We start from the raw sequence: 23,668 nt of genomic DNA, 5'->3' as shown, positions 1-23,668 counted from the left end.
CTTTCTCCATGGGTCTCTGTATCCCACTGTCCAACCAAAGCCAACCAAACAACTCAAGACCTGGGAGAAATCTGAGATCAGAATACCTAGACTTTAGTTCCGATTCTGTTACTCCACGATTCTGAATAATTCCTTTTCTCTCTCTGGGCCTCAGTTTCCCTATCAGCACCAGATGAGGACTGCCCCAGACTGACGCTCGGTAACTGAACATTGCACCCACATCTCCTACTTCTGGGGGAAGGAGGGAGGGATTACGGGGCAGGCCCATCAATCTCCTCCGTGGGATGGCTCCTCTGAGCTCTATATTTCTTGCCTATAGTGACCGGGGAATTTTCCCCTATTGATTGCTTTCTGTAATCGAGCTTAACAAATAGAACTTCCCTCAAATGATTCTTCCAACTAAACTGATAGAAAGCTAACCTTGTTATATTTATTGACAGAACATTGAAATAAATATTATAGGTCTAGAGGGAATGTTTCAGCCCATTGATTTTTTTAAGGAAATAATAAATGGAGCCTATTCCCTTTGGCATATTATGCTGGGAATAATCTGAAAAAATGCTTAGCTTGTTCAACACAGAGCTTGGAAACCCTCCTTCCACTCCCTGTGGAGCAGGGGCCCTTTGCATAAATCTGCTCTGGCCCAGACAATCAATTTTCAATTTTAATTATTTTCAAAACTCGTTTATTATTTGCTTGTCCTGTGAGTTGGGAGTTTTACTTTCTTGGTGAGTTTGCAACCAGGAGCGGTCAGACCTCTAGCCTGGGTCTGCAGGTATCAGATCTCTTAGTTCTACCCATCAGAGAGGAAAACCCATCAGCTCTCTTTCCAGGGTCCCTTGTTTGAGAACAGGGATCTGTAAATGTGGCCCACGGCCGATTTTTGTAAATAAAGTTTTATTAGAAAACAGTCATATCCATTTGTTTATATGTTGTCCATGGCTGTTTTCCACGACAATGGCAGAGCTGAGTAGTTGGGACAGAGACCAGACAGACCACAAAGCTTAAGGTATTTACTATCTGATTCTTTACAGAATAAGTTTGCCTGCCCCTGTTCTAGAATCTTCTCTCTCCTGCCCTTCTAGATGAGACCAGCATGCTTTACCCACCCACTTGGCGGTCTCTCCTGGACTGAGTGGCTGCATGATAATAACATTAGCCAAGGCCTACACAGTGCTCTTTTATGTCCCTGGCACTATCTTAAGGACATTATATATGTTAATCTTCATTTCATCACAACAACTCTGGGAGGTAGGCCAATTATTAACTCTGTTTTAAAAATGAAGAAACAGGGCACAGAAAAGTTAAATAACTCACCCGAAGTCACACAGGTAGAAAAATAGCAGAGCTGGGATTTAAATCTAGGCAGACTGGCTTCAGAGATCACTGTCCCTAAAGTGCAGATGGGGAAACTGAGGCCTGAAGAGGGGTCACATAGTTGGTGATAAAGCTGAAAGTAGAATCCAGATTAGAGTTCCAGGGACATGTCTTTTTGTTGTTATTATTACATTATTCTGCTCAGTTTCTGTTTGTTAGAGCCAGGCAAGGGAATTCAAAGACCATTAAAGCAGAGGCCTGCATCACCCCCTCCCCATGCACTGCCCCGTCAAAACTTTGAGGTTGTATTGTCCACGACATCACTCATTACTTCTTTCTCACAGTCATCTGCTCCTTTTACCCTCCCATGTTGGTGGAGGAATTTGGTACCTGGCTCAAGGCCTTCTTTTCTTGGGTAATTTCAACATTCATTCATACCACAAACCCTGCTGTGTACCTGGAACGCACTGCATTCAGTGATCTGCATGGTCGTTAGCAGCCGTTTGGGAATGAGCTTACAGACTCACATACACTCAAAGGTTTGGGCTACAAATATGCCAGTCTTTTCCAATTAAAAGTCATTCTTTGATCCTTTGTCCTCCTTGGCTGCTACCATATCTTTGACCTTTCACTGGAAGCCAGATGGACTGGAAGATTTTCTACTTGATCATTGTCTCCACGTACTTCCCTCTTGTTCACTCCTCAACCCACTCCAATCTAGGTCCCTCCAGAGCCCACTGCTGAGTGATTTAAGGACGCCTTTAATGAGCCCCAAATTGCAAGGTCACTATCTTTAGGATCTCTCTTGCCTTTGAAACTGATGGCCACTCCCTTTCTCCTTGAACTGTTTCTCCCTGGCAACACCCTCCTGGCTCTTCTACCTCTCCAAACACTCTTCTCAGGATCCTTTTCTGCTTCTGCTTTGTCCGCCATGTTAAATTTTGAGTTGCCTGGGTTTGCATCCTAGGTCCTCCTCTTATGGCACTCAAGGTCAAGCCAGAGCTCTGGCTACCTACCATCTATTCCCCCAGATCTCAACCAGCTGCCTGAATCTCCTGCTTGGACTCCAAAATGTGTGCACAACTGGACGTTACCTGCTAGTCCCTCAGGTACTTCAAAATCAACCTCCCAATGCTGAACTCATTATTGTCCCCTCCGTACCTGCTCCTCCCCATAAATTACCAATATTTTCGAATTATTTCACCACCCACAAAGCTGTTGGAGCCTGAGGCTTCTCCTGTCTCATCTCTTATTTAGAATCAGCCTTGTTGATTCTGGTTCTTAAATACCTCACACATTTATTCTCTCTATTTCCCTCTCGATGCAACCGCCTTACTTTACGCCCCTATCAGCTCTCACCTGGATAATTAACCAGTTAATTAATTCAACAATAATTTATTATGTATCACTATGTGCTGCTCACTGGCGGAAACAGTATCAAACAAGCCAGACACTGGCTTAGCTCTTGGACTCAGATTCTAAGCAGTGGGAGGCCCTCAATAGAAAAGAAAACACATACTTAAAAAAGATAATTTCAGGGGCCGGCCCGGTGGCACAGCGGTTAAGTGTGCACGTTCTGCTTTGGTGGCCCGGGGTTCTCTGGTTCGGATCCCAGGTGTGGACATGGCACTGCTTTGCAAGCCATGCTGTGGTAGGCGTCCCACATATAAAGTAGTGGAAGATGGGCACGGACGTTAGCTCAGGACCAGTCTTCCTCAGCAAAAAGAGGAGGATTGGCAGTAGTTATCTCAGGGCTAATCTTCCTAAAAAAAAAAAAAGATAATTTCAGATATTTTAGTCCTGTGAAGAAAATCAAATTGGGTGACGTGCACGAAGGTGACCAGAAGTGGATTCCTTTAGACTGGGGGTCAGGAAGGACTCTCTGAGGAGGTGACATGTGAGCTGAGACCCGGATGATGAGAAGGAGCAGCCACACAAAGATGTGTGAGCATTCCAAGCAAAGGCTGGAGCCCCTGGGACGGGAATAGGACTCACCAGCTTCAGGGAACAAAAAAGGCCATTGTAGCTGGAGTGTGGGGAATTTGGGGAAGACCAAAAGGAAAGGCATTTGCAGAGGCAGGCAAGGGCCATAGCATACTAGGCCGTGGGAGAGAATTTAGATTTTATTCTAAGGGTGATGAGAGGCCTTTGGGAGAGTTTTAAGCAAATGAGATCTGATTTAGAGTTTAGAAAGCTCACGCTGGCTGCTGTGTTGAGAACGGGTTGCATGAGGTCAAGTGTGAAGATGGGGAGATGGTTAGGAGGCCAGTGCAATCGTGTGGCTGGGAGGAGGGTGGTAGCACTGGTGAAGAGAAGTGTTGGAGTCAAGGTTTGTTTCAGAGGCAGAGCCATCAGGCTTGCTAGCGGATTGGATGTAGAGGGTGAGAGAAAGAGGAAGCAAGGATGTCTCCTCGGGACCTCACCCCTCCTGCCTCTCTGTGCCTCTGTCGCAGAGGAAAGAGATGCCCCTGGACAAGAATTCCATCTCCTCCCAGCCCCCCTGCTCTGACAACGCCGGCTCAGAGAGAGGCTGGGGGTGCAACTCGTCTTGCATAGGGGCAGCCTGGCCTGGGGCTGAGCCAAGTGGGTGAACCTTGATCATGAACTGAGCTACGAGGAGGGGCTTAAGCCCAGCCAGGCTTATTCCCATCCTTCCACCCCAGCCGTGCTCTGTCCTGAGAGCCGTCAGCCCTCATCCCTGTCGCCCTGTCTTTTCCAGGCAGGTGGTGGGAGATGTTCCTCTCACGGCCTTGAAGGCTGAGCCGTCCTGTGGTGCCCGCTAGGCTGCGGTTTATGTCACAATGTGGCAGAACGGGAAGGCTGGCCTGAACCGGTGCCCTTTTGGACTTTGGAGACCCTGGGGGTCAGAATTCCCTTCTCTGGCCTGTTGGGAAGGACAGACTTGTGCCTCCGGAGGCTAAAGGACGAAAGAGGAGCTTGGTTTCAGTTTCACAGAAGCAGGCGAGTCCTCCCTGGGGGAAGGTGAGGATGGAAAGGAGGAGGATAGAATCTTCTCCTGACTATGACTGACCGTGACATGCTGGAGACTCCAACTCAACAGGAGGACCTCGCCCTCTGTAACCCCCATCCTGCCATCTTCCCACCTCTAATGACCAACCTCGGGGAGCAGAGCCCAGGAGTAGTCATGTCTTCAGGGACCAGGCAGGTAATAAGTGAGGTGGGCTTTGTGGGGACTGCGGGGAGTTCACGTCCCGTACAAAGGGTAGGGTGGGCTAGCCACTGCTTCACTCCAGCAGGCTGTTGACATGGAGGCAGTTGACACTGGTGTTGCTGGACCTTCTGAATTTTCAAAAAAAGTCAGAAATCTGGAATTTCATATGTAATCTCCTGAATTTTAAATGTTGGCAACTAATCAATTAAAAAAAAAAAAACCAGTGTGGGCCAAACAAAGCTGCGGGAGGCGTTGGGCCGCGGGTGGCTGGTCTGTGATGCTGGACAGAGAACCACAGAGGGACCTGAGGTACCCTTGGGTCTAACAATGGCCAGGGCACCAACGACGGCTGAATGCAAGTAAAAAGCACTGGGAAACACCTACAACTTAATGTCCATGTGTTCCCAACCGACCAGGACTACTTCACTGTTCACAGTTGCAGAAATGGAAATGCTTTTCTTTGCTTTCTTTCTTTTTTTGGGGCAGGGGTGAGGAAGATTGGCCCTGAGCCAACATCTATTGCCAATCTCCCACTTTTTTTTCCCCCCCAAAGCATAGTTGTATATCCTAGTTGTAAGTCCTTCTAGTTCTTCTGTGTGGGACACTGCCTCAGCATGGCTTGATGAGTGGTGTGTAGGTCCATGCCCAGGATCTGAACTCGCAAACCCTGGGCTGCTGGAGCAGAGTATGCGAACTTAACCACTATGCCACCGGTCTGGCCCCAGAAATGCTTTTCATTTGAACTAAATAGTGAACAATATCCAGGGTCTCTGTTAACATCGGTTAGTCAGTTGATGGTCGAACACAAAGTATGTTATTCCTATTCTCATAGATATGCATGTTTGTTTATTTATTCATTCGACAAGCTCCTATGATTATGGTGTAAGACACAATCCGGCTCTGTGTCGTGTTAAAGTTACCTATCATACCAGGTGGCATAAAATATGTGCTGTAACAGTTAGGAGCAAAGGGCTGTGGAAGTGAAGCAGAAAGATGAAATTGAGTGCCTTTAGTGCATCTGGGGAAGTCTTCAGTGAGGAGGTGACATTTACCCTGAGCCTTGACGGATGAGTGAGTGGTGTGGGGACAAAGCAGGTTTCAGTTCGGATTCTTGTGTGCAAGCAACGGAACTAACTCGGCATAACTAACCAACAGGAGGCTGGGAGACCAGGCCTGGGGAAGGCGGGAATGGAGGAGGCTGAGAAAGCCCGGGATTCAGGAAGCAGGATGCTGAGAAACTGGTTCTCGGCAGGAGCAGGTGGGAGAGGACACAGCTGCCAGTACCGTGGCTGTTTCTGCCACTGTTGAAATTAACCTCCAAATGGCCCCGTGATCCTTGTGGCACTTTATCAAGATTCAGTGTCCTGGGAGACAGTGACTGACTGGCCGACTTTAGGTCATGTTTCCACCCAGTCCTTGCCGTGACTTTACGCAATGATGACTATTTCCAGCCGGTGCTCACCAGGAGGAGGACAGCCCCAGACTCTCCAGACTGAGCAGTTCTGTGGTGGGGCAGGGGAGGGCCTCGAGAAGGCTCCAGGGTCTGCCAGGCGAGGAGCTGTGTGGCAGAGACTGATGGAGGAGGTCTTACTGACCTCTGTGTCCACTGGAGCCCGTCACCTCGTGCATCTCCCTCTGCTCCATGCCACCAGCGGAAGCACGGTGACTTCCCATGTTCTACTGGACACGGCACTTTGTTCTGGTCTCAGGCTTTGTTCCTCTTAGTCAACGGGAAAAATAAAGGCTTATTTCCTCAAGAGAAGCACATTTGAGTTCTACTTATAAAGCGAGTTAATGAAACCAAAAAGTAATTTAATTGGTATTGGAGACAATCTACAGAAGGTCCCCAACTTACGATGTCTCAACTCACGATTTTTTGACTTTATGATGGTGCAAAAGTGAGACCGTTCAGTGGAAAGTGTACGTCAAATTCTGAGTTTTGACCTTTTCCCGGGTTAGGACATGTGGTACGGTGCTCTCTCAGGATGCTGGGCAGTGGCAGTGAGCCACAGCTCCCAGTCAGCCGCATGATCACGAGGGTAAACGACCGATACTTACATCCATCTGTCCCCAGCCATTCTGTCTTCACTTTCAGTACAGTATTCAATAGATTACAGGAGATAGTCAACACTTTATCATAAAATAGGCTTTGTGTTAGATTATTTTGACCAACTGTAGGCTAAGGTAAGTGTTCTGAGCACGTTTAAGGTAGGCTGGGCTAAGCTATTGATGTTCAATAGGTCAGATGTAGTAAATGCATTTTCAACTTAGTATTTTCGACTTAAAATGGGTTTATCAGGACATAACCCCATCGTAAGTTGAGGAAGATCTGTAAATATATAGTAATGAGGGATTGATTAAATAAATTTTAATACATACAATAGAAAAGAATCTGTCTAGAATGCAAAACAGTCTGGCTGTTCCAATCCTATTGAAAAATTTACACACACACACACACACACGCACACATGCAGAAAAATGACTAGAAGGAGATATACCAAAATGTTAACAGTGATTATCTCTGGGGAGTAGGGTTCTGGGTTGATTTTATTTTCTTCTTTTTGTTATCATGCCTTTTCTATCATTTCTATAATAAACCTGAAACACTTTTTAACCAAAAGAAAGCTTTTCTTAGAAAAATAAACTTGGTGAGTACAATTGTCATTATTATGAATAAGCTACCCTTTTACTACTGGTCATGAGAATCAGCTGGGCATTTACCGAGTGACACATAGCAAGGTCTGAATAGAGTCAAGAATGTGGCTGAGAAATGGGTTGGAGAACATCTCCACTGTCCCCAAATTGCCTTTCTCTTGCCCCTATTGGGGACAGCCATCTGCTTGACAGTCCCTTTTAGTGGGTGGAAAAACAGGATCACAGCTCCATCAATCCAAGGCATGTCTCTGCCTAGCTCAATGATTTGCCCATGAAATTTAGGACACTTTGCCATAATATTTATTCAGTTTTATGGCTTTAAATATAACACTAACTCCTAATAATCAATATTGATTTAACTATAACATCTTATTTATAGACATGGCCCTCTGGTTTGCATATGGACTCAAACTGTAATGCAGCAGAAATAAGCCACTCACTGCCCCGGCCCTGGGCCAGCAAGGAAGGAAGTGCCGGCCTCTGATGAGTGGCTCTGAGGCCAATACAGAGTTTGGGGTTTCTGATGCCCACTTCTCCCTACTCCATCCAAAATGGCTGCTTCCCACCAGCCAGAGTCATCCTGGGGCTGGGGATGCCTGTTTTCTTCCTGCAACATGTTTGTCAGTCTAAGGAGACAAGTCTTCCAACCACATTGGAGGGCAGTTACAACCTGTTCTAGGTAGAAGTAGGACCTTGAGGGAAAGAGAAATAGCCAGAAGTAGAGGATAAGGTAGGGCCTGGGAAAGCAGGGACTTCTCCCCCCTCTCCCCCCCCGCCCCCAAATGACCCTGACAGGACAGTGTGGATTTCTAGAAAAGTTATTACTGTTGCTATAATTAGTGTTGAAGAGGTGTCCAGGCAGCATAGCTGGCAGCTGCCTCTTGTTGGGGCAGGATGCTGGCCTGGCAACCATGGCCCAGTGTGACAGGGGTCCACGAGGAAGGGTAGAAGCGGCCAGAACTTATGGCCTGGAGAAGAGAAGACTCAGACTGGTGGAATGTGCCTAAGACTAAGAGATGAAGGAGATGACCAACTCTTGTATACAAAGAAGGCGTGCCTTCCAGTGACTGGAACACAATGTCTGTTGCTCAGTATACCCCCTTCTCCCTCTTGAGGTTCCTGGGGATCTCTGTTGGTATTTGGTGAGTATGGTGGAGATTTATTATTTATTTCCTCCAACCCCTAAACACACACACACACACACTCACACACACATACACACTCCACCCCAACATCCATTCACCCTTCTTTTGGAAATAGCTCTAGATTCCACGTGTGGAGTCTATGATCCAGGCCTGCCCGATTAAAGTATTTCTTGCCTTTGATTGCAAATTGGTTCAGGGCTTTTGGAGGAGCGGCCAGAAGAGTCTGGTTCTCTTTCACTGCACTTGAACTCAAGAGGATGTAGTAGCTGGAGCTGCTGCAGCCATCTTGCAATCATGTGGAGCTTGAGAAAAAAGCCAACTTAGAAGAAGTGAGCTGAGAGACACCTTACAAGAGACACCCATTGTTTCCTCCATCCCCACAGACTTTCTTAGGGAATTTTGCCCTCTAGTCCCATACAGTACTAGGCAGCGTGTGACCTTCATTCTTGATCACAAATGATTTTATCAGGGGTGAATACCTAACTCAACCTGACCAATCAGATTCTTTCTGCTAGGCATTTGGAACTGAGACACAGGGACTAAATCAGGAAGATGGTACTACTTGGGCACTGGAACTGAAAAGGCATGTAGAGTTGGGGCCAGAGGTGGATGCTCTAGCTTGCCCACTTGCTCTTGGACACACTCCATTCCCAAGCAAGTCAGAGTTCCAGGGAAGCACAGAGAAGCACACATAATCATTACAGTCATGCACCGCATAACGACACTTCAGTCAATGATGGACCACACATGCAATGATGGTTCCATAAGGTTAGTACCATACAGCCTAGGTGTGTAGGACGCTATGCCATCTAGGTGTCTAAGTACACTCCATGATGTTCACATCAAAATGAAATTGCCTAATGATGCATTTTTGATAACATGACCCTATTGTTAAATGACATATGACTGTAAATGAATAGTGTTTTGGTCACCTACTGTTGTGTAACAGACCAGCCCAAAACTTAGTGGCTTAAAACAATTTATTATTATCTCTCGTGGTTCTGGGGGTTGACTGGACTTGGCTAGGTGGTTCTCACTGGCGGGTCTCTCATGCGGTTCTAATCAGAGTATGGCTGGGGCTGGTGTCATCTCAAAGCTCAACTAGGCTGCATGTCCATGATGGTGCCCGCATTGGCGAGCAGTTGACGCTGGCTATAGGCTGGGAGCTCTGCCAGGGCTGTTTCTTGCAGGTGGCTTCTTCATGTGGCTTGGTCTTCTCATTGCGTGGCGGCTGGGTACTCAGTGGGCTGTCTTAAGAGCAAGTGTCTGAAGAGAAGGGAAGCAATCACTGCCAGTCTTCTTAAAGGCCAGACCTTGAACTGGCACAGTATTGCTCCTACCCTAGTCTATTGCTCCAAGCAGTCACAGGCCAGCCTAGATTCAAGGGGCAGGAGGCATAGCCTTTACCTCTAGATGGAGAAACGCCAGTGGTAAAGGGATGTAACAACTTGGTGGTGGCCATCTTGGAGACAAGCTAGCACAAATAATAGTGATTTCCAACAGTAAGGATTGCTAACAATTGTGCAAGGTGCCGTTCTAAGTGTTTTACGAGCACTGTATCCTTTAATCTTCAGAACAATTCTATTACTACCCACATTTTACAGATGAGGACATTGAGTTGTGGAGAGGATGAAAGACATTACGGAGGGTGGTTTAGTGTCAAGAAGCAGAACATCCAACTAAAAAAAGTTTATACCATATGCCCATTTATTCTCTCACTGAACAGGGACACAAGACAGTGAGGCAAAACAGGGACCATGCAGCTGGTGGCTCAGAAATCTCGTTTCCTTCCAGCTTTTCACTGGGGGACCCTCAGAATGTGGGTGATGCCTCCTTTGTCCTGGCAAGACGGCTGCAGCAGCTGATCCACACCTGCTCATGGATGACTGGACCAGGGGTAAACACCTGACCAATCTGGACCAACCACGTGGCAACAAGGTCACATGGCCACATCTAAGGTGGGAAGGAATGGATAAGCTTCACCTCTTGTCTTTTTCTTTCATTGAGCTCCCTGCAGACTTTTCCTTCTATGTCACTGCCCAGGGCTGGGATATGTCAACCACCGGCAAAGGGGAATAGGATTATCAAGACTGGTTCAGACCAGTCATGATGCGTTCCTTGGGCTGGAGGCAATACTGCCTGATTTCTGAACAAACTCTGTGTTCTGCTGGTGAGGAAGAAGTGGGGGGAACAGCTATTGTGTGGGCAGCCAATCGTTTCTGCCACGTATGTCTTTAAGAGGCAAAGAGAATGGCCTCTGTCCCTGAAGCTACAATTCCTCTTCTGGGGCTCCGGGCTGGAGGCACTGCTTCCTGTCCTTGAGGGTCTGTGAGATCGTCTGTCATATCCTGACAGCCAATTCTCCTTTACTTAAGCTAACTTGAGTGGGTTTCTAGTCTTGACAACCAAATGTATTATGCCTAAGACAATCACTGAGATACCTTGAGATACTTTTGTTTCACAATTTTCAAGAATAGAATTTTCTAGAATGTTTCATAATTGACTAGAATGCTTGCGCCTGCTGGGCAGTGGACTTGCACTCAGGAGACCTGAGTCTTAATCATGGTGTTACCTGGCATGCTTGCTCCTCTTATGTCTTCCTGAAGCCACAGTGGTCATTGCCAGATAACTACGGCCTTCCTTCCCACTAAACCCAGATATGGCTTCAGAATTCCGGGTGTAGGTAATAGGTGTAGACCAGTCGTGTTCCAGTAAGTCGGGATGCTTCATCTCATCACAGGATTCTGGAGAAGCCCTGATCTCCATGTGGAGACTTCGAAGCTCCCAACCCCATGGTGTCACTGAGAGGGCTCTGCACAGGCAGTTGGACTGTCACTTTATGAAGAGTCTATGGGCAGTATAGAGCTGTGGTCAAGAGAAAAGCTTGGATTCAAAGCCTATCTTTACTTCTTCCCAGCTGTGTGAACTTAGGGATGGTTATCCAACCACTCTGGGCCTCCGTTTCCTTATCTGCAAAGGATGATAATAATGCTACCTTACCACAGTAAAGATTAGATAAGATCATGGGTGTAAAGCAATCGCTGAATACCTGATACACAGGAAGTATTAAACAAATGGTAGCTATTATTGTTATGCAACACGGGGGGGACATTTTTCATGTTGTTAGGGTGGTGCAATACATTCCTATACACAGAGTCCAAGAAAGTCTCTTTGCCTGAGTCCAGGGTAGACAGGAGGGAGGGAGGACGTCTCCCAAGATAGCTGGGGCAGCCCATGACCAGCTATTGTGGCTGGACACTGAGCAGATCCCCCTGTGTCTTGTATTTTGGGTGACAGTGGCACACGGGGCTCACTTGGAGGACACTGGCTGGGCGCTGGGGTCAGTGGAAGGGTAGGAAATATCGTCCCATGAGGCAGGGCTGAGGCAGCTCTGTCTGGAGAAGATCCATGCAGGAGACTCTCTTTGTCTTTAGACCACTGAAAGGCTGTGATGGGCGGAGAGAGCGGACACTTTGTGAAACCCCAGAGGGGAGGGAGGGAGTCACAGAAGGCTCTCTGCCACAGGCAACCCTGATGCTCACAGCCGTGCAAAGCTTGACGAGCAGGGCTCTGCGCTCCATTCTCTTCTCACTTCACGCCAGTGGCCCTCAACTCCGGCTGAGCACCAGAGTCACATGGCAGCTTTCTAAAAATACCACTTCCTGAATTCCACCCATGTCAACACTGCTGATTCAGTAGATCCCGGGGGGCAAGCACAGAATCCCCATATGCTTCCCTCACATCCCCCCTTTTCCTTAAGTTATCGGAGTAGGTTTCGCTTTCTTAAAACTGAATGACCCCAGAGTTGGAAGTGCCTGGACTTCCTCTTCCCTGATGTAGGGGATGGCATCTTGCCAGCTGAGGGTTGGCACACAGAGTCCTTGGCTCTGAACCTAGTTCCTTTGTGACCCTGGCCATGCTGGCCGGGCACAGCTGCTGAGGAAGAAGCCCCTTGTCATCTCTGTGTGTGGTGTTTCTTGGTAGCTCAGGCTCCCAGCACATAGGGGACATTCACGCCCTTCCTTCCCACCCAGGGGGACACCAAGAAGCTTACTCGGTGCCCTGCTGCCTCTGCCCACCCCTCGGACTGGGTGATGGGGGCCAGCCTAGGGGAAGCGAACAACTTGCACAGACCCTAGACTCTCAGTGTGGCACTTCCGATACCCAGGAGTTTTCAGGAGGCACTGACAGTTGTTGCTGGGGGCTGAGGGGGGAAGGGAGAGGGAGAGGGAGATACATTTTTAAAGATAACCTGGAGGCAAATATAATATTTATACTTATTTATCCTCGGAGCTCACTCGCAAGGCCCCAGACATGTCTAATGAGCAGGAATTGCAAAATGGCCATGGATCCTACTCCTTTGCCTTTGCAGACACTCTGAGCAGTCACATGGACCCAGATTTTTCAACTGTGTGACCGCTGCAGGCAAAACGGCTGTAAGGAACACCAGGACGTGCAGTGAGTGCCCGACTCCCAGAGGCACTGAGCCACAAACCTGCCAACCCAGGAAAATGAGGTGCTCCCCTCCGCTCCCCTCCTCGGCAGAGCACAGAGCATCCACACACACACAGGCGAGCCCACATGACACACGTATGCATATGTATGCACGCACATGTGCATGCATACACACACAGTGAGGCACACTGAGACCCTGCACACCTTGGTGGCCTCCCACAGGCCTGCAGGCACATCCTTGTGCATACACGCTCTCCAAAGCAGGTGTAACATATGGTGCACCTGGATAGGATGCTCCCTGGCTAAGGTCATGTTCTAGATGGGGGCTCTTACCTGCTCTGCTCGCTCTGGACACCAGTGATCGCACACAATCATTGAAGGGGCTTGCTATATATGAAGCTATTTATAAAGTCAACAACAGGACTTACTGAGACCACACAATCTGCTGTGGAATGAGAGAAACACACAATTTACTACATGGTTCACTCAGGCATCTATGCATAGTGAATATATGTATATTTATATAAATACATATACAAACATATATGATGCATGCAAATAGGAAAATAAATGCGGAAGCCCTCAGGTAATGGGCATCTGTCTGTCCTGGTCCCTGACTCCCTAGGCTCGGTCAGGCCTGCTATTGGACGCTCTCAGAGCCACTGGTGCTCCTTTTCGAAGCGTTTACACAGCTGTCGTTCCACCTCCGTTTGTGTTGTGAGCTTTTCCAGTCTCTGTTGCGCTGGTTGTGAGCTTTGTGAGGGAACGGCCGTGTCTCGGCTCACCCTCATACTCTGAGTGCCGGCACATGGCAGGTGCTCAGTAAAGGGGTTGGAAGAAGCAGGAGCCTTTCCTTCTATTGTGTCTCCTCTCTGTGTTGCTTGACAATCAAGTCTCACCCCTCGGCACCAGGAGGGTCACTTCTTTGAATGCTAACAGCCAAGAATTCCCAGGCTTAGGCTGAAAAGTTCAAATTTCAGATATAGCCCCGACGTCAACTCCATTTCTAATGAGGTGCTTTTCCTCCTCTGTGCGGCTGGTGGCCTGTTTAACTGGGAAGTGGCATCTCTCTGTTTACCTGGGGATCTAGTCCATGTACGAATTCCTTTCTCGTGCTCGGACTGTGGCTGGCCTGATGGGGCTGTGGGGGTGGGGGGTGTGGTTTGGAGAGTCATGACCAGTTTAGGTTTTCATAGGACAATGTCATTTCCAGATATTGTCTGGCTTGAAAAATATCCTTATGGAAGGAACTGCGTGTTCTTAAAGCCATAGTCTGGAGCCTTCATATTCAACCATGGCACTGGGTGAAGCCTGACAGTTTTTGCTACAAGTCAAGAGGGGAGGTTGGCAGGTCTGGTCTCTTGACTGATTAGGTCTATAACAGCAATAAGTCCTGACCCACTTATTATGCTAATTTCTACCAAAATACTTGCTCTGGCTTGAGCTGGCTGGATGCCTGTCCCCTCACCTCCAAAGGAAAGGAAAGAGCGGCAGTTTCCTAGATGCCATTGACACGATTTTATTTTAACAAACCAGGAGTTTCTTCAATAAACAGCTGGTTTTGTTGGCTAACTACTATTTAAAAGAAGGGTTTCTGGCTAGCAGCTCTAAAACCCACATCACGCCTTCTTGGCACAACTCTTCCAATACATAACTGGCTTAGAAACCTGCATATCAGGACGCCTCGTTTTTTCGCATAAGATGAACTTCCAGGTATCACCAGTGTTATGGATGGTTGGGAGAATCTTTGACTCAGGTGCTCATGTGGTATCCCTCACTCTCTCCTTTCAATTTACAGTCATGTGTCGCTTAACGACAGGGAGATGTTCTGAGAAATGCGTCATTAGGTGATTTCATCATTGTATGAACAATATAGTGTACTTACACAAACCTAGATGGTATAGCCTACTGCCCACCTAGGCTACATGGTACTAATCTTACGTGACCACTGTTATATATGTGATCTGTTGTTGACCGAAACGTCATTATGGCTGTGTGACTATATATAGGATGTATAAAACAACAACAACAACAACAAGAAAAACATAAAGCAAAGTTAGCTCCCAAAACACCTCCATCAGCCTTGGGCCCTTCCTGGAAAACTCTTTTGGACCCGTGCAACGGTAGTGGATGCTATGGTGTGGTGCTCAGAGCCTTCTTTAGGATGGAGGCACTCATTCCCCTAGTTTCTGGGGTGTTGGCTGCTCCCAGCCGAGTCCCTTTCTAGGAATTGCCCTTGGTTGCAGACACCTGCGTTGCTCAAGATTATGCCTCCTCCTTGGGTGCAGCCGGCATCCAATGATTAGCTGTGCGAGGGTACAGAGGCCTCAGTTCAAGCCTTCTCTGATTTAAACCCCAGAGCTCTCCGTGGGATCGGTGGAGGCCTTTGTGGAGACTGCCCCACAGTTCAAGTTATCCCTCTGCTCGGTTCTGCTTCCTCACTCCCAGCAGGTGTTGGATTCCATCTCAGGGTCTGTTTCCTGGAGAATCCAGCTTACATCAGCCAGCAAGGCCCTTTTCAGCATTTCACTGCTCACATTAGTTTGGTGAACATTTGAGACAATGTTTCATACTGATGAAGTTTGTCACGGCCTTGACTGGTCCTGGGTAGTTGGGATTCTGGGCTCAAGTCTGGTCAGATTTCAGATGCCCTCTGCCTGGAACTTGCTGGGTTTTAAATCCAGCCCATGACTTCCACTGAGCTCCAAGCTCTGGATGGCAGGCAGGGGACGGTAAGGCTTGCCAAGGGCATGATGACTCTCACGCGGGTCTGTCTTCAGCATCTCTGCCTGTGCTCAGAGGAGTGACCTGTCTGCACCTGGGGCAGTCAGACTGGGGCTGCAGGAGGCCTTTGGGAGGAGGACAGGAAGCTCAAGAGGTCAGGTGAGATGTTGATTGTGGAAGTCAGCCGATCCAATGTCGTCTGCACTCAGATTTCTCCTGTCATCTTCCCCCACTCTGCATGCTGGGCAGCTGAGCCCTGCAGCCTGCATTTCCAAGCTCCTCTGGATTGGGCCAGGAGGAGGCATTGGTGGGAGCCTGGATAGTAGAGAATCCAGGGTATCTGTCCCTTTCCTTTTCTGCCTCAATGGTTTCTGTAGCAGAAGTTGTCTGCCCTCCATGGCTCCAATTCCTCTACGTTCTGGGGTTCCATTTCTGCAGGGTGGCCCTGGCCCCTGGGCTCCAGGGATACCACCTCCTCTTTTTTCTTGTCTCCCCAATCTAGAAGTGACAGTGGCTTCCTGCAAACTTCTGGTCACCTCACTGCTTCCTGCTTGGGTTTCATCTTCTCTATCACCTACGTAACCAATTCCCTGCATTAAATTCCTCCTGTTATAAATTCTTAAGGCGATTTCTGTTTCCCTGGTTAGACTCTGGCTCCTAAAAGCATTTTTGTTGTTCCACTTGAACTGGAATTTGATTTAAAAAGGGGAGGATCTTTTGAGACAAACTGGTCTCATGACTAAATAATTCCTCAGAATAACCCACCTCCTCTCTCCATCCCAGCTCAGGATTCTGTCTTGGAAGAGCTCTTTTCTCCATGTTTCCCCTTTCCAGGGTTTTGGGGTGACTTCAAGTCTGCATCTTATGAATTTTAGTTTGGCCCATGTTTTGGGGAAGAATTTAAGTGAATGAGATTTTCCAAAAGCTAGGTTTGTCCCACAGGCTGAAATGATGGTTCCATGGCAGAATTTCGTAAAAGTGTTCCAATGCACAATGGCTGGAGTTTTAATAAGCATTGTGTAAGGAAAAGGGTTTGGAGGGCAAAAAGTTTTGAGAAGCATTAAGTAAACAGGATGGGGAACCTTCTTTGCTCCAGGACTTGTCAGAGCCTTCAAGGTGCTAAGGTCCTTTTATGACTCTCCAAGAGGGGAATGTAGTTGGTGGAGTTTCCTAAGCTCATTTAACCTCAGAAGCCCCTTTTCATGGAAACACATTTGATCAGACCTACTCTGGAAAACCTTCTGTATGGCCCACACTTGAGTTTTTGATGGCCCATTTGTCCATGTGCTGGGTTGGAGCTAGTGCTGTTTTCAGAGGAAAAATATTGTCCTCTGTGTGGACAGGAGTGACCATTCATTTGGGTACAAGTCCTGGTTCACTGTGCTCCATGAGCTGGACATCATTTCTTATTGCCTTAGTATTTTTTTAATGTTCGCTTCTCTATGCCCAGCCACAGGAGAAAGATGGTCCACATCTTCCAACTATAACTAAGGAGCTTAAGCAAGACTTCTATAGGGCTGGATGGGGTGATGCATGGACCATGCTTAGCACAGTGCTTGGCACTTGGGAAGGGCTCAGTAAATACCAAGCTGCCATGAGGTCTCTGCTGCATGGATCCAGTCTCTGTATGTCTTCACTTAGATCGACGAGGGTGCTAGAACCTACTCCAGACTCAGTGGGTCCCACAGTTCCCTCCCATGGATTCTGAGATCTGGCCAGTGCCTCAGTGATCCATGCTATGTGAGAGCCTCTGTCAACCTCTTGGATGGTTTAAAGCCCATGACAATCTTTGTCCCCCTCAGAGCTTATCCAGGCCCCACCTGCCCTCTCTTTGGGGGTATGAGCAGCTCTCCAGTCCTGTTTTCTGGAGGCCCCCTTCCCTGAATGTCCCCAAGTTGTTAGCTCTGTTCTGCCTGGCCCAGCCCATGTAGTCTGGAAGCCTCTGTGATCCCTGAATATCTCCCAGTTTCTGCAAACATCCCCTGGCCCGGACAATTGCTCCTCCACCATCCAGCAGAAATAAGGAGTTGGGGAGAAGTCACTACGGGGGCATTTGGAAATGGGAACCAACAGCAGCTCTCGCACAAGGGACCAGAAGCTTGGATGGATGAGAACAAAAGCGTGTCTGTCCCCAGGGACTGGTGACCATGGTCACCTCCTGGCCAGGGAGCGGTGAACTTCACAGAAGACTCCTTGCTCTAGCCTCCCCAAGGACAGGGCCCTCCTTGATGCCTGGGGAGCTGACCTTTCCAAGAGGCGGGTGGTGGATATGGGGCCGCAGCTGGGCCCCCAACCCCTTGCCCTCCTGTTCTTCCCAGCTTGAGCCAGAGCCGGAAGGATCACTTCCAACAGTGACTCAGCCCTCATTCTCCAATGGCCCGGCCGCACAGGGCCAGGCAGGGCCCCTGCAGCTGGCTGGGCTTGCTTCTGCGGCTCTGGACCCACTGTCTGGTTTTGTTCCTTCCACCTCCAACATTTTGTTTTGGAAGTTTTCAAACTTACAGCCAAGTTGAAAGAATAGTCCAATTATTACCCATAAATCCTCCATCTAGATTCAGCATTTGTTAACATTTTACTGTTTTCTCCTTCTCTCTCTTTTTGGTATAGCATTTGCAGATAGATTGTAGACATCATAACAGGTCACCCTTAAATACTTCTCATGCTTCTCCTAAGAATAAGGAAATTCTTCATATCCACAGTACCATTATTGTGCATGAGAAAATTAACAGTAATTCTATAACATCAGTCAATTTCTAGTTCATATTTCCCAATTGTCCTAAAATGGGAAAGCTGTTTTTTAAAAAAAATTTTGAACTAGAATCCCATCAGGGTATATGTTTTGCATTTGGTCATTTAAAATCTACAATAGTTCTCTTAGCATTTTTTTCTTCTTATCACATTAATTTTTTTGAAGAGTAGAGGCCAGTTTTCTTGTAGAAAATTCTAGAGGATAAATTTATCTGATTGTTTCCTCCTGGTGTCATTTAATGTGTTCTTCCTTCCCCTGTTTATCTTATAACTGGAAGTTAGTCCTAGATGTGTAATTAGATTCAAATTAAACATCGTTCACAGAATACGTCCCAGGTACAGTGCATATTGCAATACATCAGAAATGCATCCTCGTTTCTTTGAACTTTTCTTGGAGTTCACTTTTTAAAAAAATTTTTTAAATGTTTTTCCTCTTTCTCCCCCAAACCCCCCCGGTACATAGTTGTACATTCCTAGTTGCGGGTCCTTCTAGTTGTGGCAGGGGAGTGCTGCCTCAGCATGGCCTGATGAGCGGTGCTATGTCCACGCCCAGGACTCGAACCCACAAAACAGTGGGCTGCCACAGCAGAGTGTGCAAGCTTAACCACTCAGCCACAGGGCCGGCCCCTAGAGTTCACTTTTAAAGAATGAAATAAAGGGCTGGCCCAGTGGCTGAGCGGTTAAGTTCGCACTCTCCGCTTCGGCAGCCCAGGGTTTCACTGGTTTGGATCCTGGGTGCGGACATGGCACTGCTCATCAAGCCATGCTGAGGCGACATGCCACATAGCAGAGTCAGAGGGACCTACTGGGGGGCTCTGGGAAGAAGAAGAAGAAGAAGAAAAAGAGATTGGCAACAGATGTTAGCTCAGGTGCCAATCTTAGGGAAAAAAAGAGAATGAGATAAGGTTAATGGTGCGTATTATCTGCCAAGTACTTTGCAGAGCTGTCTTATCTAGACTCACAGAACAATTTTGAGGAGAGGAAATTGACACTCCTATTTTATTGATGAAGAACTGAGGCTCAGAGGTGACAGGTGGGGAAAGAAATGAACATTTGCTAAATAACTATTGAGGGTCAGGCAAGGAGCTGGATATTGTCCATCCATGCTACCACTTCATGCAAGGGGAGTTCTGGGAAGTTAAGTGGCCGCCTAAGTTCACAAAGTCAATTAAACGACAGAGCTGGCTTCACACTTAGATCTTTCATTTGCAGAAAGTCCTGAGTTCTTTCTGCCCAACCGTGCTGCCCCCTCTGCTTAGATCCCCTATCTTCAGAATTCTGCTCATCCAATGGATGAAGCAGTCTGCTGCCCAGATTCAGTTGTGCTGGGTAAGCCTGGTGAGCTCATGCCCCCGGAAGGCCCTGAGCAGTGACTCTGAGGGGCTGGACTCTGGGATAGGCCTTTGAGGAAGATGCTTTTGGTCAGTGGCTGTCTCTTTCATTCTCCCCATGATATGACATCACCAGGACTCGGGTAGGGGTGGGGTGGGTGAGTGGGCATGTCTTCCCCCTCTCCTGAGAATTCAGGCACAGATGAGACAAGGTGTGGCAGTGAGGCCCGAGGAGGGCTCCTAACCCTGGGAGTCCAAAGTGCCAGGTCACAAACCTAGAGTCAGAGCAGAAGGCATCTTGGGAAATGGCCCCGAAGAGGGGCAGAGGCTTGCCTCAGGTCACACCGGCAGTCAGAGGCACAGCTGGAAGTGGAGCACAGGTGAGAGTCTGGATTCCTTGTCCAGTGCTCTTGGCACAGTTTCCACTTTGTCGCCTCCGTGATTTGTGCAATTCCTTCTTGGAGGGGACAAGGAGCGGGCGCAGGAGGGCTAAGGGAGGGGAGGGGTGGGGCAGATGATGGAGGTGGAGGTAGGCAGAGAGAAAATAATGCAGGCTGGAGGAGACTGATTCTCTGGGTGCGGGGCCCCCAAGGTAACCACCTGTGTAGGTATTGGGGGTGTGTGTGTATCTGTGTGTGTGTAGGAATATCCTTAAGACCTGCTTCCCTGACGTCATTGTGCCTTCCTGGGAGACACTGGGACAACTCTCCTTCTCTCCATCCCGTTGACTTGATTGGACTTTCATCTTCCCACTTGAGACTCTGACATCAGCCTCCTGGAAGGGCTCCGGCTTCCAGCTTCTTCGCTATCCTCTACATCATGGCCAGAGCTATCTTTTTAAAACAATCTCTGGGCAGGTCATCCCTGTTTAAACTCTTGTATCAGTTAGCTGTTGCTGCCTAACAAACTACCCAAAAACATGATGGCTGAAACAACCACAATTTTATTTAGCTATGATTCTCTCGGTCCGCTGGGTGGTCGTTCTGGTCTAGGCCAGCTTGGCTGATCTGGGCTCTACCGTGTGTCTGCTGACAGGTTGGCTGGTGGCTGCACAATCCTGGATGGTCTTGTTAACATTTCTGCTTGTTGGCAGGCTGTCAGTAATTGGGGCTGGGTTCAGCTGTGACACCTCATTTCTTCTCCATGTGGCCTCTCAGCCTCATTTCCATGGTGGTCTCTGGGTTGCAAGAATAGCAAGAGAGCAAGCCCCCAAACGGGAGCACTTTCCAAACCTCTGCTTGCATCACCTTTGCTACCGTCCCATGAGCCAAAGCAAGTCACGTGGCCAAGCCCAGCTGTAAAGCGAGGACTGGGGTGGAGAAACAGACCCTACCTCTTTATGGGGAGGGGAAGGCTTGTCACCATTTTTGCAGTCTACCACAACTGTACACGATTCCCCAGTGCTCTCCGGACAAACCCAACTCTTCAGCTTGCTCTCTCTGCTCTCTGTGATCTGTTCCCCAATTGCCTTCCCATGACAAACCCAAGACAAGTCTTGTGTTATTGTTATTCCAGAATCTCACTATTTTCAAAGCACTTTTCCTCCTCCAACATTTCCATGTGCTGTTCCCTCTGTCGGGGGTACCTTCTCCACTACCCACCCCCGACCCATCCCAGCCTCATGCCTATTCGTTCTTCAAGGTCCAGCTCCAATGCTCCCTTTTCCTAGAAGCTTCTTCCTCCTCATCTCCATCTGAATTCGTCCTCACTTTCGGGTGTCAGAGCCTTTTGCATGGGTCTCTGTTGCAGCCCTGTTTTCCTGTTGCTCTGGGAGTATAACCTTTGCTCATGGCTAATAGGGTGAGGGTTCTGGAGGCAGGCTGTCCAGATGTGAGCCTCAGCTCCTTCACCGAGGGTGTGACCCTGCACGTGCCACTTCGCCTCTGTAAGCTTTGGTTTTCTTATTTCTAAGAAAAGGAGGATAATTATAGCCCCGACTTCAAAAATTTGTTTCACAAATCCAATGATGCTCACAGGAAGTGCTTGGCGGGGTGACTGGGAATTCCCACATGCTGGGAGCACTTTGTGAGCAGCGACCATGTTAGTTAAGTCTCCTCCCTAGACCCAGCACATGGCTTGGCAGACAGCAGGTGAGCGAGATCCTGGAGATCACCTTTATGAATTGACATCCCCCCAAATAATAATGGGCCCCTGCAGATGCAGCAGACCTGGGGCTTGCCTGGGTTTTGGCTTTTCTGTGGCTCCCCTTAGTGTGGGACAAGACTTAGCTGGGCTCACAGCCAGCCATGAAGTGGATGCTAATAATATCATTATATGCTGAATAATTAGCTGTCATTTAAATATTCATATGTTGTTGGGGGCAAGGCCTTTTATCAGCGTCTAGGGATGCATTGGCAGAGGAAGGAGATAGATGTCAGCAAGGCTGACTTTGCCTATGAAGGGCAACCCGAGGTCCAGAGAGAGCTGTTGGAGTGGCCACCAGACAGTCAGCTAATATATAACTGCAATATCCCCACGTGATAAACTGCAATTTTGTAAACGCTTGATGCATATGAACAAGCCTAAAACAATATTAGAAGCATTCATTTCATTTGACTAATGCTTATCTATATTTTACTCTGCTCCAACTTTAAAGAAGTCCCTCTTTCTTTCCTGCTAAGGGAGGTGGGGCCGGAGACCTGTAGGTGAGCTGGAGTAGAGGGGTCAGAGGTTCTTACCTGTTCTGTGCCCTGAGCTGCAGGCGTGGGCTTGGAGCATGTGTGGTGCGTTGTCCCTGAGCCCTGGAGCCCTGCCTCGGGGAGTCTGCTCCTGGCTCTTCGAAAGAAGAACTCAGGCTCTCAGTTGGGGCCAGTGGAGAGCGGTGTGGGCATCTAGGTCCTGGCCAGCTGGGTTGAAGCTGCTGTGGATTTCCCACTTATTTCTGTTAGGGATGCACCCAGAAGGAAGGTCCTGCAGGGAGAGGTGTGGGACGGCTGGGACTGTGACAAAGGAACTACCCATGGTGGGCAAGGGAGGAGAAAGAGGAGAGAAGGAGTAAAGGAAGTTTAGGGAGAAGCATAAGAGGTTGGAGGAGGAGGGAGAGGACAAGGAAGAAGAGGAAAGGCAAGAAACAGATGAAGGGGACTGCAGGGGCTGGTGCAGGATGGGCTGGCTCCCTGGAGCGTGGGAGGCAGCCTGGCGTGCTGATTAAGAGTGGGGGTCTGGAATTAGACAGTCCTGGGCTTGAGTTCTGGCTGTGCCTCTAACTGGTTTGTGACCTTAGCAAGCAACTCACCTTCTCCAAACCTCAGTTTCCCGTTTGTAAAATGGTAAAAATAATAATACTTCACTGATATATTAGTTGTATGTCTGCACAAATTCTAACAAATTGCCACAAACTTAGTGGCTTTAAACAAGATGCATTTCTTACAGTTTCTGGGGGTCAGGGGTCAGGCATGGCGTAGTTTGATCCTCTTCTGAGGGTCTCATAAAGCTACAGTCAAGGAGTCAGTGGGATGTGTTCTCATCTGGAGCCTCAGCTGGGGCTGGATCTGGGTCCAAGCTCACTCAGATTGTTGGCAGAATTCACTTCCTTGCTGTTGTAGGACCAAAGGCCCTGGCTCCTTGCTGGTTGTCTGCTGGATGCGGCCCTCAGCTCCTGGAGGTCACCTGCAGTTCCTTGCCATATGGGCTTCTCTGACATGGCTGCTTGCCTCATCAAGTCTTCAAGGAGGGCCTCTATGTCTAGCCTACTCAGATGGAGTCTTAGATAACGTAACATAATCCCGGGAGCGGCACTGTATCATCTTTGCCATGATCTTTTGGTCAGAAGCAAGTCCCAGGTCCTGCCCACACTCAGGGGAGGGGAATGCACAAGTGTGTGAACACCAGGAAGGGGCATCACCTTTGAGTCTGTCCACCACATCTGACAGTGGCAGCCTGAATCTGCTCAGTGCCACTGTTCTAAGTCTTTTCCATGAACTATTTCATTTCATCTTCAGAACGAACCCATGATGTCCTGTAATGATGACCACCATTCTGGTGAAGAAATGGCAACACAAGAAGTTAAGTAACAGGTAGCGTTTGCACGTGAACCATGTACTCTGGTTCCAGGTTCTGGGCTCCTAGCCACTATGAGGTCCAGTCTCATGGGGCTGCTTGTGGAGGTAATACACAGAAGA

At 48.3% G+C, this 23,668-nt stretch overlaps 1 long non-coding RNA gene across 6 annotated transcripts in view; it reads left to right on the top strand.

Annotated features, from left to right (window-relative positions):
- LOC138923186 (uncharacterized) overlaps window positions 1–23,668 on the top strand; it is a 175,843-nt gene that overhangs the window by 101,695 nt on the left and 50,480 nt on the right. Inside the window, exon 1 of one of the 6 annotated variants that reach the window (XR_011436457.1) lies at window positions 10,084–10,247. The exons of the other annotated variants lie outside the window; for them this stretch is intronic. This is a non-coding gene — a long non-coding RNA (uncharacterized lncRNA). Of the gene's footprint in view, window positions 1–10,083; window positions 10,248–23,668 lie in introns of those variants that run through there. 6 annotated transcript variants of the gene reach the window in all.

This window comes from Equus caballus, chromosome 2, assembly GCF_041296265.1.
Source record: "Equus caballus isolate H_3958 breed thoroughbred chromosome 2, TB-T2T, whole genome shotgun sequence".
NCBI lineage: Eukaryota > Metazoa > Chordata > Mammalia > Perissodactyla > Equidae > Equus > Equus caballus.
The sequence above is the reverse complement of the archived record's forward strand: the minus strand, read 5'-3'. Positions and strand labels throughout refer to the sequence as shown.